We start from the raw sequence: 24,438 nt of genomic DNA, 5'->3' as shown, positions 1-24,438 counted from the left end.
TATTCAGCACTGGTTAGGCCTCATCTTGAATGCTGCGTCCAGTTCTGGTCTCCGCATTACAAGAAGGATGCAGACAAACTGGAACGGGTTCAGAGGAGGGCAACAAAGATAATCAGGGGACTGGAAACAAAGCCCTATTAGGAGAGACTGAAAGAACTGGGCATGTTTAGACTGGAGAAGAGAAGACTGAGGGGAGATATGATAGCACTCTTCAAGTACATGAAAGGTTGTCACATAGAGGAGGGCCGGGATCTCTTCTCGATCATCGCAGAGTGTAGGACATGGAATAATGGGCTGAAGTTGCAGGAAGCCAGATTTTGACTGGACATCAGGAAAAACTTCCTAACTGTTAGAGCCGTACGGCAATGAAACCAATTACCTAGAGAGGTAGTGGTCTCTCCGACACTGGAGGCATTCAAGAGGCAGCTGGACAACCATCTGTCGGGAATGCTTTGATTTGGATTCCTGCATTGAGCAGGGGGTTGGACTTGATGGCCTTATAGGGCCCTTCCAACTCTACTATTCTATGATTCTATGAAGGTTTGAGGCCCACTAGATCTTCAGAGGCAGCTAGAAAGTCCACTGCAAACACAGACAGAGACAACCATGGATCCAGGTTTCTGAAAGCTGAAAGGCTGTGCAAAGGGGAAGGAAATCAAGTTTCAGCCCTCGTTCACTGAAACATTTGACACATCAATATCAAGTCCTGGCATCTCTCCAGTGAAGAGGCAGGAATGTAATTTTGCACGTTATCATTTCCCAGGAAAGCAAATGAGTGAAATCTAATTGGCTTTTCCATTATGGAGAACTTCAGTGATTGTAATAGTGATGCCTTCGCACTGCGGGGAGGGGACATGCCCAAGACAAACATTATTTGTGGCATGTTGAGATGATGATGATGATGATGATAACAATAACAATAACAATAATAAATGGAACATTTTCATTGTTGACAATCTTCACGATGGAACTCTGTCTGTCTGTGGTAGTGCACATCAGTTCTATATTAGAATTGTAAACTACAATTCAAGGAGAATGCAAAATTCAATTCAGTTCACATTTAAAGGCAAACTTACTTAATTCATACTTTCTGAAGCCTTATATTAACCGAAACACAGCCATCTTTCAGCAACTGCGCTTCTCTGAATTTTGCAGTGCAGTCTTCAGCCAAGCAACGTGAATGAAAACACATTTAAGTAGGCCAAAGTGTGCATACGAATGCATATATCAGTGAAAACAAGATACAAGAAAATGAATTATATAAGGGAAAATTGTTTTGGAAAAGTATGAATACTAGGCAAAACTGCATGCAAAAAGACATATATTAAGGATGGAAGGATCTGTCCGTTTCAGTTCCCTCAGTTTCTCATTTTTTCAAATTTTAAATTTGGTTCTCCACATTTCTGCAGCAATTCGCAATTTTTTTAAATAAAATGTTCCAGTATTTTAACGAGAGTTTCTCCTATTAAACACATTTTTATATGCAGTTTTGAGTAAAGTACGCAGTTTCACCTAATGTAATCCATCTTTGCATGTTATTCTCACTAATATAGTCATTTTAATGCAAACTACCCTCTAATATATATATTTTTCCAAACGTTGCTTAGTTGGGGAACCGCACTACAAAATTTGGAAGACTGCCATGTTTCAGTTCTTACGTTGTTTTGGACAGTGTGAATCTGATAAATTCGTCTTCAAATGTGAACTTTCTTTTTTTTGCCCATCCCTAATTAGGAGAAATTTGCAGTAAAATACTGATAAAATGATGAATCTTCAGGCAGATTTTTCAATAAATAAATTGAAAATTGATGTGGAAATGTGGAGAACTGAACTTATAATTGGGGGAAAATGACAAATGGAGATAAAGCAAAGTAGAGAAATACTCTATCCCACTCCTAAGCATCTTTTCCCCTTTTCTGTTCTATATTATCACCTGCCATCATACTTTCCAGAACTGTGAACTCACTAGAACTGAAGTGGATGTTTGTGCACATTCGTGATTTGGCAAGATGTCTGGTTTGAGCACTCACATTTTTGCATGTGAGATTGTAAAATCTAATTCACCTATTGTAAATTAAATATAGAGTGGTGGCATGACATGATTGCTTTGAATTTGGCAGGAACCAACTATGAAATGTGATATGCTGCCAACTGTGAAATGTCAGGTATGAAGTGGTATCAAGTATCATTTTTATTATAAATATAATAAATATAAATAAATATGGATCTGTAATACAGTTCTCAGTATTGCACTGAGCTACAATTCCCAAGATTCTGTAGGGGGAAATGCATCTTTTATATCTACATTTTGGAAAGTGTGCCTGTCCTTCCGCTCTCTGTGCATTTGAACACCTCTTAAGATGTTAAAACGATAACTTTGCATGATGGTTCTTGAGATCAAGGAGCCGGTTTTGGTCTATGTTTGGACACAGTTGGGTGCCATTTTGAATCAAGATGGCAGACTGAACCTTTCAATCTGCACAGTTTTTAACTGCTGATTTCAAAATTTCACTAATGTTTTGGTTTCTTAGAATTTCTGAACAATGCTGAGTATGAGGCTGCTAGTGTTTTATATTTGGAAGATTAACCCCTAGCATCTCTAGTTAAAAGGATGTTTGGTAGCAGTAGTGGAAGGGAAAGACCTCTTGATGTCTGATTACTCATTATTTATTTGTTACATTTATATCCCGCCCTTTCTCCCAGAAGGAGCCCAGGGTAACAAGCACTCTAAAACATCTTCAAAACAGACTTTATAATATATTTAAACAAAACACCTTTAAAAACATCTTTTTTTAAAAGCTTTAAAAACACCTTTAAAAGCAATTCCAACATAGACGCAGGCTGGGATAAGGTTTCTACTTAAAAGGCTTGTGGAAAGAGGAAGGTCTTCAGTAGGCACCAGAAAATAACACAGGTGAAGCCTGTCTAATATTTAAGGGGAGGGAATTCCACAGGGTAGGTGCTGCCACAATAAAGGTCCACTTCCTATGTTGTGCGGAACAGACCTCCTGATGAGATGGTATATGCAGGAGGCCCTCACCACCAGAGTGCAGCAATCAACTGGGTATATAAGGGGTAAGACAATCTTTCAGGTAACCTGGTCCCAGGCCATATAGGGCTTTGCACCAGGAGGCAGGAAATAAATAGGCAAGACACTTATATGGGGTAAACTAGGACCACTGTATTAACTACAGCTTAAGAACTTAAGAACATACAAACTCAAGAACTTATAAACCACTAACCAATCAACTGCATGAGGGAAGTGAATAATCCATTAACTGCTGTCAGGCTCCTAAGCTTGTTATGCCCAGGTGAGCCTACCCCGCAGGGAGCCAAGCTGGCCATGCTTCCAGCTCGTTCCCCCTGCTACACTCTTCAGGTGCGGAGGGAGGTCTTGCTGATTCATGCCCCCCGAAGCCCTATAACTCCAGGTGAGTGACACAGGTTAACCTCAACAGTGACCCTTACCCTGCCCCACAAGGTCCCACAGCCCTGTGCGCAAGTCCCTGGGATCACTATTCACCTGAAAAGTGCCTCAGGGTACTCACCGCTTGTACTCCCCTCTTCCCTTTCCTGCACACACCTGCCAAGTGTCCGAATTAAACCAATTAACCTATTTATCCGACATGCTCCTCTAACTGCACCTCCCCAGAAATTGCACTATGGAGTAGGTGAAAAATCCCCCCCGCCAGCCAATCACAGGAGAGGTCAACAATCCCTACTCAGCCCCATCTATGGCGACCAGCTAATCTCCTACTACTTACTGGGAGGGCGCGATGAGTGCCACGGTCCCTGGAGAAAAGAGGAAGAGGTCAATAGGGGCACAGCCTTAAATAGCCTACCCCTGCTCCTCCCCTGCATTGATGCTCTTTGTGCCAAAACAAGCCAGAAGTGGCTTCATGCCCTCCTTCTTGCTCCTGGAGCAAAAGTGCTCCTGCCCAGACCCCTTTTGGTGCCGGATGGAGAGGAGCAGGATTGTGCACCGAAACCAGAACCTTGACGTTGGCCTGGTGTAGCTGAGCCGAAGGTCTGATATAGCAACAGGTGGCTTCATATGAAGGTATGATTGTTAAACTCATATAAGTGATGAAATAAATTGTTTCAAATCCAGAAACTTTCTGGATTCGAATTACGGACTGGGGAGAAATTCAGTTTGGTTCATATTTTAACATACCTAATTCACACTTCCTGAAATAATATGCAAACTGAAAACACAGCTAAAATGTGCTCTTCTCCGAATTTTGGAACAGTTTTCCACCCAAGAAGTGTGCACCAAAATGCATATGATGCATCATTATATTAGGGAAAATTGCTTCCAGAAATTCATATATTAGGAGGAATGCATATGGAAACGAATGCAGGTATGTGTGCAGGCTTTTTAAATAGAAAAATTGTCAAACTGATGTGGGAAGGGGCCAAACTGATCTTAGGGTTAGAAAAATGAGAAACTGAGAGAAGCAGATAGAGAAATGTGTCTGTCCCTAGTTCTAATGCAGGTTTTTGCCAATAAAACAAACATGCCTTTATGCTTTTTTAAAAAATCTGATGAAGTAGGAAGGGGGAATGCATTGTTTTCCAACTTGAAATAAAATCACAGGCTGGAAAAAAACCATCTGAGAGCTCTGCTTCTCAGACTTACCCCAAGAAGCTTTTAGAAATAGTAGGGAATAAACAAATTAATACGTTTTAAAATCATTTTGAAAAGAGATTGAAAAGAAGCATTTGGAGAGGGAGAGAGAGAGAGGGAGAGAGAGAACATTAAGTACTCCCCTCTCTCTCTCTCTCTCTCTCTCTCTCTCTCTCTGTGAACCTCACAGTTTTTGGTTTCCAAATTTCAGTTAAAGATGTTATTGTAATAGTTTTCAGTCTCGAATGTGAAACATACAATTTAATCTGGTTAAGTGCTCTGAAGGCTTTTTCATCACTGCCAAGGAAATGAATGAAATTAACAAGCACATGTTAAAAGAACCCATCTTCTGATTCAGCAATTGATGCAGGCAGGTGAGGAGGCAGAGTGGAGAGGAAGAATGACAGCTACGTTGGATTCCAGTGATCATTTGATATTTTCTACACCTTTTGAAAGACAACAGCTCTTTTAACTGATCACATGTATGTCTCAAAGCACTGATGGCCAACCAACGGTATGAACCCATCTGCAATATGCATTTAAAGCAGTATTGTATCACTTTAAACACCGTAAACTGTAGATTGTTAAGGGTGCTGAGAGGAGACTCCCTTATTTCCCTCACAGAGCTACAATTCTCAGAGTTCCCTGGGAAGAGGGATTGGTTATTAAACTACTCTGGAAAACATTCATGGTCCCCTGGCCCATTTAGTTTTTTGATCATCTTCTTAAACTGTAGTGTCAGACCTGGGCACAGTACTCATCACAATACTGATGAACTCAAAATAGAATGGTATTATTATTTTGAGATCTGGATACGATGCTTCTGTTGACACCATTTTGAATTAAGATGGCAGACTTAACCTTTCAAAAGGACACTGGTTGTAACCAGATTTTGCATGATGGTTCCTGAGCAGGTTTTTGTCTATGTTTTGATACAACTGGACTTTTTTTAACATCCAGATGGCAGACTGAACCTGTCAAAACGGCACTGATTCGTTTGTTAAATCTGTTCTTGCAATTTCATTACTGATTTTTTAAAATTTAAATCCCTTCAGGACTTTTTAGAGGCAAGTGAGCTACCATTTTAATAAACCTAACCCAGTGAGGTGTAGTGGTTAAGGTGTTGGACTACGACCTGGGAGACCAGGGTTAGAATCCCCACACAGCCGTGAAGCTTACTGGGTGACCTTGGGCCAGTCACTGCCTCTCAGCCGCAGAGGAAGGCAATGGTAAACCACTTCTGAATACTGCTTACCATGAAAACCCTATTCGTAGGATCACCCATAAGTTGGAATCGACTTGAAGGCAGTGCATTTCATTTCAACTGAAACCGAACCTTCTGTTTCCCTGGGCTCCTTCTGGATGAAATGTGGGATATAAATTTAACAATAACAATAATGATGCCTGGCTAGTGTTTGCTGAAAATGAGATCCCTGTCAGTCTTCACACCCCTGGTGAACACAGAAATAACATGTGGTGGAGCAATGGACTTCATTGCACAGCATTCAAACTGGGGTAGACCCTGAAACACAAAGGCACATCTCTGATGCTCCAGCAGGCCTGCTGCGACTTGAGTGGTTTGTTTGCTTGTTAACAACATTTGTATACCACCCAATAACTAACATTCTCTGGGGGGTCAACAATGAAGCTTAAAAGCCATTTGTTTTAAATAGCAGTGCGTGTGGGTTAGTGCCAATGGAAAGATGGTCCCTCCCACATGGTCTGCATAGGATGGATCCTGTTCAAAAGCAGCCTGTGGAGAGCAAAGGGGGAGGGAGAGAGAGAGGGCACGACCAACAATGATTGACAACGAGAAGACATCCTGACTGTGTGAACAACAGTGGAACAAACTGCCCTGAAGATTTAGACTTCCCCTTCATTAAAAGTTTTTAAGTAGGGGCTAGATGGTCATTTGTCATGGATGGAGTAGCAGCAGGTTTACTCCATCACCCAAAGGTTGGACTGGATCACCCTTCTTACTCTATGATCCTTAGATTCATGCCTGGAGGAGCTATCCAGTCGGTGGTGCACACCCCAAATACACCCCAGAGCCCTCTGCAAGATCCTGGGGTCCAATTGCAGACACAACAAAGTGGAGAGGTTACTTTAAGCTCAGCAGAGAAAAACTCAACAGCAGAATGAAAAATAAAATGACAGGAACTGGTTACTGTAATAATTAAATCAGGAGAGTCACACAGCAAAAAACCTTATTATTGTCCCAGCGAATGGACAATATTCCTTTTTAGTTTTAAATCCTCTCTTGAAGCAATTTTGATTCCCCCCCCCCCAATAAGCTCAGCTTGGGATGGGTTTGCACCTTTGGAGCAAGCTGTGTGCATTTATGGCCCCATGAATAGAAAGGATTGTGTAAGAGAAAGGATTATTAGGGCTTTGTAACTTCCAAAAAGCACCCTTGCAGTCTTTAGAAAAATGCCAGTAACACCCCTGAGCACCCTTTTTTCTAGTCGGCAGCCAACTTGGCCTGGCTGTCTTCTTTTGCAAATACTTTCAGGAAGTACACCGCCAGCCCTCTTGTTCTTGATGTACAAAGGAAGAGGATTAAATTCCTCAGCTCCTGACGGAGAAAGGAAGGGAGGGTGGATTTACCTACTGTTGCTTAAGTGGTGGGCTGATAGTGCGGCTGCAGCTGCCTAGGTCTGCCTTCAATAAGAACTCCAGCCTCCTAACCAGCCACCTTTCACTCTGTTCCCATGGCAACATCTCTATCCTCGGGTGCCCACGGTGTCTCTAATGCTTTCGACTACTTGGATTCCTTGGCACCTCCCTCCTGAGCCTGGTCTTGTCAAACCTTATTAAGCTGAGAATCCATTTCTCTCGTTCAAGGTGGGAGAAAGAAAAACAGACAAATATAGCTCACCTGAGATCTCTTTTTTCAAATCCCAGGAATGCCCATTTTTCAAGTTGGCAAAGACCACCCGAACTTACTTAGTGCAAACATATGTTCTGGCTATGTATGTGAAGGCATATTTATCCCGCAAATTACTAAGCATGCATAGACCGCTCTAATGGGGTTACACATTTATGCGTTTGCTTCTTAAGATTAACCCTGCTCAAGCTGAGAAATGGGATATATAAGAACATAGCAAGCTGCCTTAGACTGAGCCAGATCACTGGTTCATCTTGCTCAGCACTGAACGGCAGCAACTCTCCAGGGTTTCAAGCAGGGGGGCATTCCCAGCCCTATCATGATATCTGGTCATGCTAGTGATTGAAAGTGGGGCCTTTCATATGCAAAACACAAGCTCTGTCACTGAGCTATAGTGCTCCCTCTCATATAACCCTTGCAATCAGGGCTGGCCTCAGGCATACCCGGGCCCTTGGGCATCAGCTTGACCCGGACCCTGGCATGTGCATGAACCCTCCACCGCCATCTTGGTTGATGACACTCATGCGCGCTATGTGCGTGCATCTCTGCCGTCAACCAAGGTGGCGGCAGGAGCATCAGCATCTAAGGGAAACTTCGCCCACCATCTTGGTTAATGGTAGTGCTGTGCGTGCATTGCGCATAGCCGCAAAGAAGTCAGCAGAGGAAGGTAGGTGGAGTGAGGGAATGGAGGGTGGCTCGGAAGCTCTGTGGATCACGGAAGGGGAGCAGAGGGGCCCATCAGGGGCCTTCAGACAGGGCCCCACCTAGCTGCCCTTTGGAGCTGGCCCTGCTTGCAATATTGGCTTTTTTGGAAGAGAGAGAAAGAGAGAGTTTGGGAGAACGTGACCATGTTTGTGGGATATATCTGCATTACCAAGCCAACTAGGGTGACATTATTTGTTTGCCACAGTGCTGAAACAGCCACTATTTTGCCAAACCCGAGAGTGTTCACCAGACTGCCTTGGCTCTTTGTCTTAGGTCCCTAACACCTTAAACTACCTCACAAGTAGGGATGGTGGAAAAATCAATTTTGTCTACATTTTAATGATAAACTACCTCATTCAAACCCCTCAGACATGTAAACTGATACACAGCCATCCTTTGACATTCACACTTGTCTGTAAGTTTGCCATGCTGTTCTCAAGTCAGGGAACATGTACAGAAATGCATATATATTAAGGGAAAGTGTGCATACAGAAGCATATATTTGTGAAAGTTACATACAAAATGCATTGCATAAGGGAAATGCCTGCAAAAATATGTATGAGTCAAAACTGAATCCAAAAATGTATTTATTAGGGGAAATTATGATTATTATTTTTGAAAAATAGCAAATTGCTGCAGAAATGTGGAGAAATGGACCGAAGATTGGAAAAATGAGAAACTGAGAGAATCCAAAATTGACAGATAGGTCCATCCCTACTCATAGGGTTGTTGTGATACTAAAATTGGACAGTCCTGTGTATGTTAGCCTAAGCTGTTTGTAGGAAGGGCATGAAACAGGGCAGTTTCATAACTCCATACTCTTGGTAGAGTTGATGAAAAGTCCCTCTTTGTGCCATCACAATCTCCAGTCAGCATAATTGGATTTAGGAGCACTCCCTGGCTCCATACTTGAGTAACCAAGGGTAGCTGAAGACCCCATTCCTTTTGTCACAAATTCTGTTAACAGCTATTATTTCAGACTGTAATGTGACAGCTTATGGCAATAGTTGTGTACTGCGTTTTGTCTTTATTAGGCAAGGGACAGTCATTTTCAACTTGGCTCTGAAGCGTAAGAATGACAAAATATGCTGGGCGACATCTTCAGTGGTAAGAGAAGCATTTGCAGTGCATGCAGTTATTGGGATTATTTTCAGCAAGAGATAGGTGCAAATGTCCTCTCAAGATTTTCCATTCCATTTGCAGGGAGAAACATTCTGGGGAGACTACAAGAAACTCTGTTGCTTTCCTGGTGGGTGGATCACTGCTGCTTACCAGGAGGGAGAGGCCTCAGCAGCAGTGCCAGACTGGCTCCACCAGTGTGCTTGCACCATGCCAACATCCCTTCCACCTTGTCCCTCACCCCTCTCCCTCCCTGTAAGAAACAGTGGCCCACCTGCCAAGAAACCAGCACAGTGGCTCTACCCCACCCACCGAGACGGTTTTGGGGAACACCATTTCCCTGAATTTTTTCAAGAAGAGAATAAATTCTCCGATAATTTGTGAGGGGTGGGGCTCATCATTAACAGTGATAGGAGAACATCTGCATTCATTTTTTTCCCCTTAAGGCCAAAAGTGCCAGCAGCATTCTGCCCATCATTTTGACCTGGACCTAGAATCCTTCTGTAGAAATTTTTCTTTAGGGGGAGGGGGATTGGTGGATGCCACACACACATGGATGTAAGTACACACACAAAATCAATCAATCACAAGTAGTGGGGAATATTAGAAGAAAATTCTGCCAAGTAGCCTTCTTTTCTATTTTTTTTTTGGGGGGGGGAGGTGAGAAAAATGTAAAATTCCAGAAAATTCATCAGGGGGGAAAGACAGTATTATGGAGATTTTGGCTCTGCTCTTCACAGAACTGACTAGAATGGAATGGTTGCTGATGTTCAAGGTCAGTTGATTATTTCCTTCATTTATGCAGAGAAGGGTGTATTATACCCCCTGCTGGTTAATGCATTATATATATTTGAGGATTTAAACATAAAAAAATAAATAACTGGTGAGCTAGAACCTTGGAAAGGAGTATTCCCTGCTGTAACAATTTGTTGCAAGCTCCCCTTCTATAAAAAGTTGTTAGGCCACGACATTGTGCATAACATATCGTTTGATAACATAAGCTTAGTAGGTCTGGGCAAGTAAGATTTTTTTTTTCACTTTCATTTGCAAATTCTAACCCATTTGCTTCAGTGTGGTTATCGCTTTGTAAATTTAGCCAACCAAGGCTGAAAATATTCCCAGCCATTCAACCCCACCTGAACATGATCCCTTTGATGAAACCTCATGGGAACAAGAATAAATGGGCACAGGGAGACATTCTAATGCAGCTTCTCCTTGGATTGGTGTCAGTAATTATAGCCTCAGCAGGTGGCTTAATGGGTTTTTCAAATGCTAGATATTCTATAGGGGGAAATGTGACCCAGCAATCTCTGGTTCTCCAAGCCACTAGTTTTGCTTGAGGGCGCTTGAATGAAATGGATTTGGCATGTGTAGGCCAAGCCACTTTTGGAAAAAAAAAAACCACAACCAGCAGTCACAACAAAAGGGGAAAAAGTATTCCCTGATTGTCGCATCTCTGAGGTACTCTTGTCCTCTCTACTTGGTTACAGGACATACCTGATCAGAATGTGAAAAATGAAAAGTGGTTCTTCTTGAGGATATGGGCCTCCGAGTTCCAAAAGTTGGGAGGTGTGGTGGTTGTGTTGGGAAGGCATATAATAGGCATCTGACAGAACACAGGGAGCTGCTTTTTATTGCGATAGGCCATTGGTCCATCTAGCTCAGTATTGTCTACAGATTGCCAGCGGCTCTCCAGGAATTCTGGCAGGAGTCTCTCCCAGCCCTACCTGGAGATGCAACTGGGGACTGAACCTGAGACCTCCTGCATGCAAGGCAGATGTTCTAGTACTGAGCTATGCCCCTTACTGTATTTAGGCATCCTCCCCAATATGATGAGAGGGAAAGGGGGAATGCCCTAGCTAGATACACCCCCTCCATCACACACATACCCAATGGCAGTCCTGCCACTTCTCTACATGCTGTAGGGCAAATGTCCGCTGTCAGAAGCTTGCCGTGTTCTTTATAATCCTGAACCTATCATCAGGAAGAGACCTGAGCACTGACAACTAAAATCCAATTAATTCTGGATTTCAGTAGCTACTGGACCAATGCTGAGATGACCAATGCTATGATGAGCTATCCCTTCAAACCAACTGGAAGGAAGGGTGGGGTACAAATAAATAACTAAATAAATAAACTATATGTTCACTAATAGGCAAAAACCCTTGAGGTTTAAGAATGTGCCTACAGCCAACAGATATTTCTATCAAACTTTAAAAAGCAGGGAAATTGGGCAGCTATAGTGAGTGCACCAAGGAAGTAGGAGACCTGACCTCCTCTCTGAGATATTGTACTGACCTACAAATGTGTAAAAATGCAAACACAGTTTGGATTGGTCGTTCACAGTCCAATCCACATCCTGCGTAGCTTGGAACAATTTGGCAACATGTACCTCTGAGCATATGGTGAGTGATGGCAACACCTGCCATCTCCAAATATGGAGAATTACATTTTTGTATGTTTGTTGGTGTTCTTTCTACTTTGCTTCTTTCCAGTGTTACTACTGTTTCTACAGAGAATCTAACCTAGAAAATTATGCACTAATAGGCTAAAAACTAATAGGCAAAAGAACCTTGTGGTTTAAGAATGTACCTATAGCCCACAGATATTTCTACCAAACTTTAAAAAGCAGGGAAATTGGGCAGCTGTAGTGAATGCACCAGGGGAGCAGGAGACCTGAACTCCTCTCTGAGTTATTGTACTGCCCTGCAAAGTGGTCAAAAAGCAAACACCATTTGGGTTGGTCTTTCACAGTCCAATCCACTTCCTGTGTAGCTTGGAAGAATTTGGTAACATGTGCCTCTGAGCATATGGTGAGAACAACAAGAGATGGGTTTGTGCATATTATTATTATTTATATCCCGCCCTTCCTCCCAGAAGGAGCCCAGGGCAGCAAACAAAAGCACTAAAAAACTTTAAAACATCATCAAAACAGACTTTAAAATATATTTTTTTAAAATCTTTAAAAACCTCTTTTAAAAAAGCTTTAAAAACCTCTTTTTTAAAAAAAAAAAGGTTTAAAATGCATTAAAAAGCAATTGCAGCACAGACGCAGACTGGGATAAGGTCTCAAATTAAAAGCCTTGTTGAAAGAGGAAGGTCTTCAGTAGGCGCCAGAGAGATAACAGAGATGGTGCCACAATGGTAAAGGTCTGCTTCCTACTTTGTGAGGTAAGAGGGCTTTGTTAGAGGAGGATCTCACCTGCAGAGTGCAGTGATCGACTGGGTATATAAGGGATAAGATGGTATTTCAGGTACACCCAAACTAGAACCTTGAACTTAGCCTGGTAGCAAATGGGCAGCCAGTGCAATTCTTTCAGCAGTGGGGTGGCATGTTGGCGATACTCTGCCTCAGTGAGCAGTCTCACTGCTGCATTTTGCACCAGCTGCAGCTTCCGGGCCAACCACAAGGGTAGGCCCACATAGAGCTCATTACAGTAATCCAGCCTGGATGTTCCCAGTGCATGGAGAACAGTGGTCAGGCTATCCCAGCCCACAGCTGTCTTACCAGCTGAAGCTGGTACAAGGCACTCCTAGCCACTGTGGTCACCTGGACCTCTAGTGACAAAGACGGATCCAGGAGCATCCCCAGACTATGGACCTGTTCTTTCAGAGTGAGTACAACCCCATCCAAAGCAGGCAACTGACCAATTACCCGAACTCGGGAACCATCAACCCACAGCACCTCCATCTTTCTAGGATTCAGACCCAGTTTATTGGCCCTTTATGCAGCCCACCACTGAGTCCAGGCAGTGGTCCAAGGCTTGCACAGCCTCTCCCAATTCAGATGTTGCAGAGAAATAGACGTTACAAATTTAGTTACATGCACTAACTATTGGATAAGGCCAATAGGGATAACCCAAAGTCTTCATAGAGGATTTGGGCTTTGAGGAGGGACTTGACGAAAGAGGTGGTTCTTTCCTGAAGATTGTGAACTGCCATTTTTGCTAGAAGTCCTTGACCCATGCCACATGAAATGGTAACAATTTTGCAGTTAGTATCCTGACCAATTCTCTTCCTCAAAATGTGGAATTTGCTTCCTCGAGATGTAGCAATGGCCATCTAGATGGCTTTAAAAAAGGATTAGGCAAATTCATGGATCAGGCCACCAAGGGCAACTCGTGATGATGGCTATGCTGCCCCCAGTATCAGAGGCAGTGCGCCTCTTAATATCAGTGGTTGGGAAACATGAGTAGGAGAGTACTGTTGCCCTCTATGTTCCAGTTCTGGGTTTCCCAAAAAGCATTTGGTTGGCTTCTGTGGAAACAGGATGCGGGATTAGATAGGCTTTTGGTCTGATCCAGCAGAGATCTTACGGTTATTTCATCAAGAACTTCACATGCTGACCTCAGACAAATTAATTCAGGTTGACGGACGGAATGTGCGGCAGACGAACAAAAGCCAAGACAAAAATTTAATTGTGTGAATCTATGTTTCAACAGGGACCATGGATTCGTATCTCACTGTAAAGCCTGATGGATGAAATGAATGTCTATCCGTTTATAATGAAGATTCCGCTGAGGTGTTTCCTTTTAAAATCCAGAGAGCTGCCCTTATTATAAGCATGTTGTTCAGTCTGTTTCAGCCTCTTTCAAAATGGGCAGTAGTCTACAAAAACGGATGCCCTTGAAATGAAATAACTCACTCTTTTGGTTCTGACAAAGACCTTTTCCCCTTTTTCTTTTTTTTGGCCTTTAATAATCTTAACTATAGAATCATTTCTGCAGCTCCATGGCTCTGTAGGGACTGAGTTTTGTGACAAATTATTTTGCAGTTTAATAATGGACATGCAGAGGTGAAGGCTGGTAATATGGAGAGGGGTGCATCAAGTCTGCATTTATGTATTTCTTCCACCTTTAGTGGTCTGGGGTCATTAAAAATTCATTCCCCTTTTATGTGGCTATTATTCAAGAAATACCAGGGAATTTCATACCATTAAACAAAGAGCAAACATGTTATGGTCAAAACTAACAAGGATGAAAGTTGCTTCCACCACAAATAATGTGCAAATCTGTAGCAATGCAAAGGATGAAGAGGACTTCCTCTATTATACATTTTGCTGTTACTTAAATCCGTTTGAAAGGTGCCTGCATATATCAGAATGGCAGTTGCAAATCTCATTGTTTCATGTTAAGGATCTCACCATTAAGTGAAATTCTTTGAGAGTGTCAACAAGCATATAGATAGAGGTGATCCAGTGGACATAGTGTACTTAGACTTTCAAAAAGCGTTTGACAAGGTACCTCAACAAAGGCTTCTGAGGAAGCTTAGCAGTCATGGAATAAGAGGAGAGGTCCTCTTGTGGATAAGGAATTGGTTAAGAAGCAGAAAGCAGAGAGTAGGAATCAACGGACAGTTCTCCCAATGGAGGGCTGTAGAAAGTGGAGTCCCTCAAGGATCGGTATTGGGACCTGTACTTTTCAACTTGTTCATTAATGACCTAGAATTAGGAGTGAGCAGTGAAGTGGCCAAGTTTGCTGATGACACTAAATTGTTCAGGGTTGTTAAAACAAAAAGGGATTGCGAAGAGCTCCAAAAAGACCTCTCCAAACTGAGTGAATGGGCGGAAAAATGGCAAATGCAATTCAATATAAACAAGTGTAAAATTATGCATATTGGAGCAAAAAATCTGAATTTCATATATACGCTCATGGGGTCTGAACTGGCAGTGACCTACCAGGAGAGAGACCTCGGGGTTGTGGTGGACAGCACGATGAAAATGTCGACCCAGTGTGCGGCAGCTGTGAAGAAGGCAAATTCCATGCTAGCAATAATTAGGAAAGGTATTGAAAATAAAACAGCCGATATCATAATGCCGTTGTATAAATCTATGGTGCGGCCGCATTTGGAATACTGTGTACAGTTCTGGTCGCCTCATCTCAAAAAGGATATTATAGAGTTGGAAAAGGTTCAGAAGAGGGCAACCAGAATGATCAAGGGGATGGAGCGACTCCCTTACGAGGAAAGGTTGCAGCATTTGGGGCTTTTTAGTTTAGAGAAAAGGCGGGTCAGAGGAGACATGATAGAAGTGTATAAAATTATGCATGGCATTGAGAAAGTGGATAGAGAAAAGTTCTTATCCCTCTCATAATACTAGAACTCGTGGACATTCAAAGAAGCTGAATGTTGGAAGATTCAGGACAGACAAAAGGAAGTACTTCTTTACTCAGCGCATAGTTAAACTATGGAATTTGCTCCCACAAGATACAGTAATGGCCACCAGCTTGGACGGCTTTAAAAGAAGATTAGACAAATTCATGGAGGACAGGGCTATCAATGGCTACTAGCTGTGATGGCTGTGCTCTGCCACCCTAGTCAGAGGCAGCATGCTTCTGAAAACCAGTTGCCGGAAGCCTCAGGAGGGGAGAGTGTTCTTGCACTCGGGTCCTGCTTGAGGGCTTCCCCCAGGCACCTGGTTGGTCACTGTGAGAACACGATGCTGGACTAGATGGGCCACTGGCCTGATCCAGCAGGCTCTTCTTATGTTCTTATCACTCTAAATAGAATTGTGATACGGCAGGACATGGTGTCAGAAGTACTCCCTCGATGTTTGTCCCCATTAACTGGTATCCAGAACCATGGTAGCTTAACCAATCCATGTTCAGCAGTCACATGCCTCTGAATACCAAATGTAATGATTGTTGGGTTTAAGCCTTGCTTGGGCTTCCAAGGTGCCTCTGACTGGCTGCTGTTGAAAACAGGATCCTGGGCTAGACCCTTGGTCTTACCCAGCTCTTACTGAAATGTTTCCAAGGCTAAAGGTTCTCCCAGATTTAGTCTGCCATCTCACCACATAATATACATCTATTCCCTGCAATGTTAAAATTGATTGGATGTTATTTTCATCATCCTTGAACAGCTATTCAGGCTTTGTGGGTTTGTTAAGGATTTCCGCATTCATTAGCAGGAGGTTATAAAGGTTGGCTCCCTCTTCAACTAAAAGCAATCTACTCCTCTGTACTTTGAGGAGTTTTAAGAGGTTTCTTTCTTTTTTATGAGAGCCTTTCAAGCTTCCAGAATATTCTTCTTCCTAACCATACAGGGTTTGGGTATTGTCCTTCCTACCACAATCTACAGGATGCTCTTTATAAAGTGAGGGGTGTGGTGGGGCTTGCATTACAGATGGTGTTTTTTATAGACTCTGCACATTTTCACGGGCCACATGCGTGTATCGCATATAAACTCAGGAAAGTTAGATCCCTTTGTGGCAGCCTGGCAGAAGTTGTGCAAGGGATAAGAACCTCTCCTATCTTTTAGACTGAAGATAAGGACAATCTGTTCTCCATAGAAAGTGAATGGACAGTCCCCCTTCGTGAGAAGAAGTGTTTGTGAATCCCACTGGAAATTTAAACTGGTTAAAGTGGATGTTCCAAAGAGCCGGCTAAGCATATTCCAGCAGTGTATCTTCATTAGCAGATTTGCAGTGCCACACTGCTGAATTTCCATTTACCTCGGTGGCCCTCTTGCAACGGCCATCAAATATTCTCCCTGGCTGAGGGTGACATAACCCCTGAATCCAGCAGCAATCCAGACATGAAGGCTGTAGGAGCATCAGCTAAGGTTCAGGGCTTTGAGCCTGTTGCTTGAAATTGGGAGATCACTGGGCCTGAAGCTAATAGAAAGCCTACAGAAGACAGACAGCCCACAGACCAAGCTTCCATAGAGCCATGGCCTGTAGAGCCAGAGCCAGGACCTACAAGGCTGCTTTCACCTCAGCAGAAAGGACTTAGTGTCTCCCATAGTATCTTACTGGTCCTGTGGGACAATGAACGCACAAGAGAGAAGGGCATGGAATATAGGAGGAGTGCCTGTCTTCAGGCCAGAGGGCTGGCCCTTTAAGGATCTAAAAGCTCCCCAAGGGGGTGGAGCCTAGGAGAGAGGGAATATAGGGTGGGTAGAGACTTAAAAGGCCTCAGTTTGCTTTTAATCTCTGTTGGAACAATTTGCTCACTTAGAGCTATCCGTGGTTCTGCAACTCCTGACCTGCTGCAGTAGCAGTTGCCTTGTCCCTTGGGATCTGGCATCGAAGAAGAGCACGACAGATGACCTCTCCTTTACGAGAAGGATTGGAAACAACCTGTAATAATTCCGTGCACAACTCCTTCCCTCCTCTTTCCACTTAGGTCCACCATGTCACTTCCCCCAGCTGTTTTCAAACTACTTCCTGATAGGTTCCACTTAGGGTTGCCAGGTTCAGGGCCTGAGACTGATCCGGTATCTTTAGGAGAAGAGAAAGTCAGCCAAGTGCAGGTGTTCTTGCAACGCTGTAATGGGAAAAACCACAAGGTGGAATTCTCCCTTCCCCCTGCACAACTTTTAAAGATACAGAAGGCCTCTTGGAGGCTGAGCCTGGCAACCAAGAGGCCTTCTGTATCTTTAACGAATTCATTTTCATTTTTACAGAACTAGTCCTACAGTTAACAGAGGCCTAAAGCTTCTAAAACCTACTTCAGCTATCAGGGTAAAGAAATCCCCTCACTTCTTTTAAAAGACGCAAAGCACGAGAATTAGCCCTGCTAAGGTGTTGAGGCCCATGACCCAAATGGCTCACATGAAACTAACATGCAAACACTGATGTTATTCAAGACTGTCAGGATCAAGAGGAGCACAAGGAATGGAATATTTGTTATCATTTTTCTTGCATATTTTAACCTCAGTTAAAAGTGATACCCGGAAGAGTCCTCAGGTGATGCCAGTGCAAATGAATTCAAAATAGGTCTTCCTTTTTTCTCCACTCTCACCGATGCTGCCTGAATCTTGCAAAGTTGAAAAGCTGCTAATTTAGCAGTGTCAAATAAAATTTCTAAACTGTATGCCTGTAAAAGAACATCTTTGCAATAAGGCATAGCAAATACGCTTGCAAAACAGTTCAGTCAGCAAACCTGCTTTAGGTTTTGAAATATCTAGCAATGACATTTATTAGAAGCAAATACTCATATATCAGTGATATAAAGGACTGCCTCTTCATCACTGTGCCTTTTTATTATAGGCACTAATTTCATGGAAAATCCTTTCAATTCTTTGCAAAACACCTGCTGAACTTCAAGAAATATGGTTACTGCTAGTGCCGAGACAGATGTAGCTTAATCACATAATCTGACTTGACTTTCCAGTGCCTCACAATAAATGAAGGTGCTTTTGCGTTAGGTTTAAAACTTGCTTCAATCTGTACTTGCTTTGTGGTTGTGCAGCTTGAAATGAAGAAAGCATCTGAAAAACATAAACCCAGAGTGGTTACTGAAACAGTATTGACTGCTTTACCCAAGACATATTTCCTACTGGAGATGTCTGTGAAATTCTCCCCATCAAAACTTTCCACAGATTTGAGGGTTCTGAATTATCTGGTCATTTTGAGAGGGGTTTTGATGTATTAGCATTTCACCGCATTTTCCATTTTTGATCTCCAGACTTTGTTCGGATCACTGCACTGTGCATTGTTTGCACTGATTATATCAAAATGGGCATTGATTAAATCACAGCCCCAAAAGGAATCCTGATGCAATTGCACAATCACATCAAGATTCCTTCTTGCACTGATTTAATCATTGTGCACATGTGTTAGTGAACACCAGGGGGAAAGGGGAATATCTAAGGGGGGGAAAGGAAAAGAAAATTGCAGCAAAATTCATACAGACTATTTCAAAAGTTAACTTTACAATTTCTTCAAGTTAAAGGCCAGTGGAGCACAACATGCAGCACGGCAAACCTATTAAGCAATAATGAAAAACAAGAGGGGAAATGAAATATCTTTTTATTTCCTACAGAGATTATAGACCAGCAATACAACAAAACTAAAGAAACACAGTTAGCTTGCTATCTGTTTGTGACAGCAGACATCTAGAATTAGGAGCACAGAGACTTTCTTATACTGAGTCATACTGTTGGTCCATCTAGATTAATATGGTTTATTCCTCCCTTATCTCAGGCTGGGATAACTGGAGATTGAACCTGGACCCTCATGCATGCAAAACTCATTTAGCTAAGGTAAACCAGCCCTGGAGTGATATTCAAGGCTAATGTTGAATTTGGAGAATTATGTCATGGCAGTGTAACAACTGCTAGACTTTCATTAACTGGCCATGAATCTACAAATAACATTAAGGCTCGAATGCTATGCTTGCTCTCTTGGAAATCAGTCCCATTGAATACAAAAAAGAGATACTTCTAATTAAATGTGTGCAGAGGATCAGGCTGCACCTTGACTCTGACTTTCTGCTTAATGAAGAGGCCCAAAGGAGAATTTCATGGTTAAAAGTGATATTCTGAGCAAGAGAGGATGGAAAGGGCTGAGAGGTCAGAAACCAACATTTTGGGGAAGATGATGGCTATTACGAGTCTGATTTGGAGGGGGGGTTCAGCCTAACAATTATGGCCTAGTTCTCATTGAGCTGGTAAACCTATGTCAGGATTGTATAGCTTCAGATCTCAGCTGGGGCTGATATGCTGCAATCCTTCTCTAAATTAAAAAAGCCTCTGCTTATAGAAAATGAAATGTCAGATAGGAGGCTAGGGGGAAGTCTTCATGCACATACTTTAAACACATAGGCTTGCTTGCACACCCAAAATGAATACATGAGACATTATTGGGGTTAGAGGCACCAACTTTATTAAATCAAGGGCCTGAAAGGGAAGGAACAAGGAAATAGAGTGAACCAGCTAACTTGGTGAAGGGACAAGGAGAACTTCCAATCCCTTCACTTCAGTGACTCCACCCAGACTCAGGGCTGCTGAACCTATTTATTGGTGCCCTTCATGGCAAACTGAAAACCAAGGGGACATGCCAAAGGAAGATCCCCCTCCAGTATAGTGTCTAAAGGGATGCCCCCACCAGTACTGATGGTATGTTCATTTTACACCCCATGAAGCTAATCAGCAATTATGGCAGAGTGGGTAAGGATCTCATTGCTGAGATTATTTTATTTATTTATTTATTAAATGTATATCCCACCCGTCCCCACAGAAGGAGACCAGGGCGACAGACAACAAAACACTAAAAACATTCTAAAACATCTTAAAAACAAACTTAAATAAAACAACTTTAAAAACATATTTTTTAAAAAGCTTTAAAAATATCTTAAAAAGCAATTCCAATATAGATACAGCCTGGGATAAGGTCTCTACTTAAAAGGCTTGTTGAAAGAGGAAGGTCTTCAATAGGTGCAGAAAAGATAACAGAGATGGTGCCTGTCCAATATTTAAGGGGAGGGAATTCCAAAGGGTAGGTGCCTCTACACTAAAGGTCCTCTTCCTATATTGTGCAGAACAGAGCTGATAAAATGGTATCTGCAGGAGGTCATTACCTGCAGAGTGCAGTGATCAACTGGGTATATAAGTGGTAATATGATCTTTCAGGTATCCTGGTCCCAAACTGTACAGGGCTTTGTTCACCAAAACCATGACTTTGAACTTAGCCCAGTAACTAATGGGCAGCCACTGCAATTCTTTCAGCAGTGGGATGACATGTTGCCAATACCCTGCCCCAGTGAACAATCATGCCACTGCACTTTGCACCCTCAAGGGCAGCCCCACAAAGAGTGCATTACTAACCTGGAGGTTACCAGTGCGTGGACAACAGAGATCAGGCTATCCCGGTCCAGAAATGGCTGCAGCTGTCTTAGCAGCCGAAGCTGGTAAAAGGCACTCCTAGCCACTGAGGTCACCTGTGCCTCTTGCAACACAGATGGATCCAAGAGCATCCCCAGACTTTCAGAGGGTGTATGACCCCATCCAAAGCAGGCAAGTGATCAATTATCCAAACTCAGGAACCACCAACCCACAGCACCTCCATCTTGCTAGGATTCAAACTCAGTTTAGTGGCTCTCATCCAACCCACCACTGAGTCCAGGCAGTGGTCCAAGGCTTGCACAGCCTCTCCTGATCCAGTTGTTACAGAAAAATAGAACTGGGTATCATCAGCATACTGCTGACATGTTGCCCCAAATCTCTTGATGACCGCTCCCAAGGGTTTCATATAGATGTTAAACAGTATGAGGGACAAGATGGTACCCCACAGCACAAATGCTATTCTCTGAAAATGACCCTGGGAATAGAATTGGAACCACTGTAAAACAGTGCCACTGATACCCATCTCACCAAGTCAGCTCAGAAGGATACCATTGTCAATGGTATCAAAAGCTGCTGAGAGATCAAGTAAAAATAACAGGGTTGCCCTTCCCCCTCTCCTTCTCCCAATAAAGGCCATCCATCAGGGAGACCAAGGCTGATTCAGTCCCATAACCAGGCCTGAACCCAAATTGGAATGGGTCAAGAGAATCTGTTGATGCTCTTGGGTGATCGCTATGGGAGCTAAGGTACCTCCTCCCTGCCTGTACTACATGCCAGTTATGATGGGGAGGGGAATTAGAATCACTCAAAAGCCTGTGGTTCATAGAATCATAGAATAGTAGAGTTGGAAGGGGCCTATAAGGCCATCAAGTCCAACCTCCTGCGCAATACAGGAATCCAAATCAAAGCATTCCCAACATATGGCTGTCCAGCTGCCTCTTGAATGCCTCCAGTGTCACTACCTCTCAAGGTAATTGGTTCCATTGTCAAATGGCTCTAACAGTTAGGAACTTTTTCCTGATGTCCACTCAAAATCTGGCTTCCTGCAACTTGAGCCCATTATTCCGTGTCATCAGTGTGTAGGCCAAAAAAGAGGTCTTGACAGTCAATCCTATCCACCTCCAAATGGCAACTGGCTTATCATATACTTCAGAAGGGATGGCAAGACAAGTTGCCATACTAGCTAGTACAGAGGAGACCTTTGGAATGAGGCCAGCTTGTAAAGTGACATCTTGCAAGGCAATGCCATTTCCTGAGAGGGGATGGAGAAAACACAGTCCCGTCAGAATGTGAGAAATGGAGATTCCACACGACTAGGAACCATGCCAACCAGGAGAGCTGAGCAGCATGAAGGCCACACTTGTAGAACTGTTGGCGCACAGTCTTCACTGTTGCAGATTGCTGTGTTCAACAGCAGACACCAAGGGCTGGGCCCAGAGGAATAGTTTCCTTCCCTCTCCCCACATGTGATTAGCAATACACATGACTAGTTCGGTGAGTGCTTGAAGCTCACAGAGAGAGCAAGCAGTGTCAGTCAGAAGTCCACGTCACAAGTGCAAGGCAAGCAGAGAACATACAGGGCCTTGGACCGTTCCAAAAGCGCTGCTGCTGAGGAAGCCAGCGGAGCTGTTGCATCTGCAGGGAGCTGGGAACTAACTGAAGCCAGGCTGACCAGACCTGGAGTGGGGTAGTCTCCACCTCCCTAGAAGAACTGACTGGACAGTTCAATTCTCCTTGCCTTATTTTGCAATGGTTGGCATCAGCAGGGCTGGGCAAACAGAGGTACCAAGTCAGAGGTTCATGGCAGGGCTGTATCCTCCCAGATGAGAGGACCCTGAATGAGGTATGAGAGGTTCTTTCCCCAAAGGAAATAGCCTGAATCTCACTCTCATCTGAGTCCTCCGCCATGCAGTGGAGGGTCCCTAAGTTGAGAGTTATGACAACACCTGGAAAGTGAGATCTGCACAATGGGTATCACACCTTGAACAAAAGAAATGGCACTCCATTGTTTGTTTTTCAAAGCATAGCATAGAGGAGAACATTCCTGTCAAGGAAAAATGCTCAGAGGAGGAAATATTTGTTGCGCCTCATTCTCGTGTTGATGTGCAAGGTCTGCTTTCCCCCTATTGATTCTTATTTATGTTCCTATGTAAAATAATGGCCCTTTAATTTTACTTCTGCCAATAAGGCAAGTGCTTGAGAAGGGGGGAGACCCATAAAACAATGAAACCTCATGAATATTTATATCAGCAACTACATACCATCATAGTAATCATCTCCAGAACTAGCTTGTACCCGTTCAGAATTAATTATCAAGTTGAGTTTTAATTGCATTCTTCTAAATTACAATTAAAAAATACATAATGAATTAGTTTGAAAGTCTGCTGCTTGGCCTACTGAATCCAAACGTTTCATGAAGTCCCATTCTTAATGCTTAATAAGCAGCTAGGAGCGGGGGAACAAGAAACCAAAGCATCACTTCAGTGCTTGTTATCGGACATATCACAACTGTCGTCTTTTAATCCTTCATTTATTTCAGTTCTGGCCTTGAGATAACATTTTCCTTGAAAGCACTTCTCATTTGTTTATTCATTTGGGGTCAATCCGCATTCAGCTCATAGTTGACACGTGGGAAAGGGTGGAAAGATCTCTGAGCTGCATCTGGTGCCAAGGCTAAAGCATGGAGACTTGTGCAAGAAGCATTGATCTTCCCTGACTGCAAACCTCTTGGATCTCCTAGCCCTGTGGAGAGGCTTTTCGAGGGGCACTTAGCAAAGAACTGGGATGTTGGGGGTATGTGCAAATGAAGGAGAATTCAGATCCACACATGTTCTTCTCTTGCATGGCAGGACATAAAGAAAAATTGGAAGTAAACATCTAAGAACCTTCTGGAACGTTTGAGACATCAACAGCACATGTGGATGACAGCTGAGGTGTACTCGTGGAAAAGACCCATGACCAAAGGTCATCACTAAAGGAAAAGGAGAAGAGGTGGAGACAAATTACTGTATAAGTAAGAATGGAGCAGTGTGCTTGGGATGGGTGTGCGTTCTTGTGGACTGTCGCCTATCCCCATGAGCTGGAGAGTATGACATCTTTAATCTCTACTACCCTGAGAATGTAAGAAATGTCTCTTTAGTTTCCTCTTTATATGCTTGTGTGAACATGTTATTGTTATTGTTTAGTTTTATTGCTGAGTTTTTGATGTTTTATATGTTTTTGCTTTGTACGTCGCTGAGAGTGGCTGGGTACCAGCCAGATGAGCGACTAATAAATCGAATAAATAAATAAATAAAATGTGTGCATGCATCTTTTAAGTAAAGCACTTGTTAAACCTTAAATTCATTTGTTCTTAATGCACCCTAAGTCCAGCGGGTGATCAAAGTTGTGTGGACCAGTTGAAAAGCAGTAGGAACAGTTTGTAGGAGCTTCCCGACTGAACTGATTAGTCTTGTAGGAGCTTCCAGATACCTGATTGAAAATCTCCTAAAATGAAATTCCTTCCAGAATCAAGGGAAATCGATGCAACATTCGG

Source organism: Rhineura floridana, chromosome 1, assembly GCF_030035675.1.
Source record: "Rhineura floridana isolate rRhiFlo1 chromosome 1, rRhiFlo1.hap2, whole genome shotgun sequence".
NCBI lineage: Eukaryota > Metazoa > Chordata > Lepidosauria > Squamata > Rhineuridae > Rhineura > Rhineura floridana.
This window is presented reverse-complemented; position numbering follows the sequence as displayed.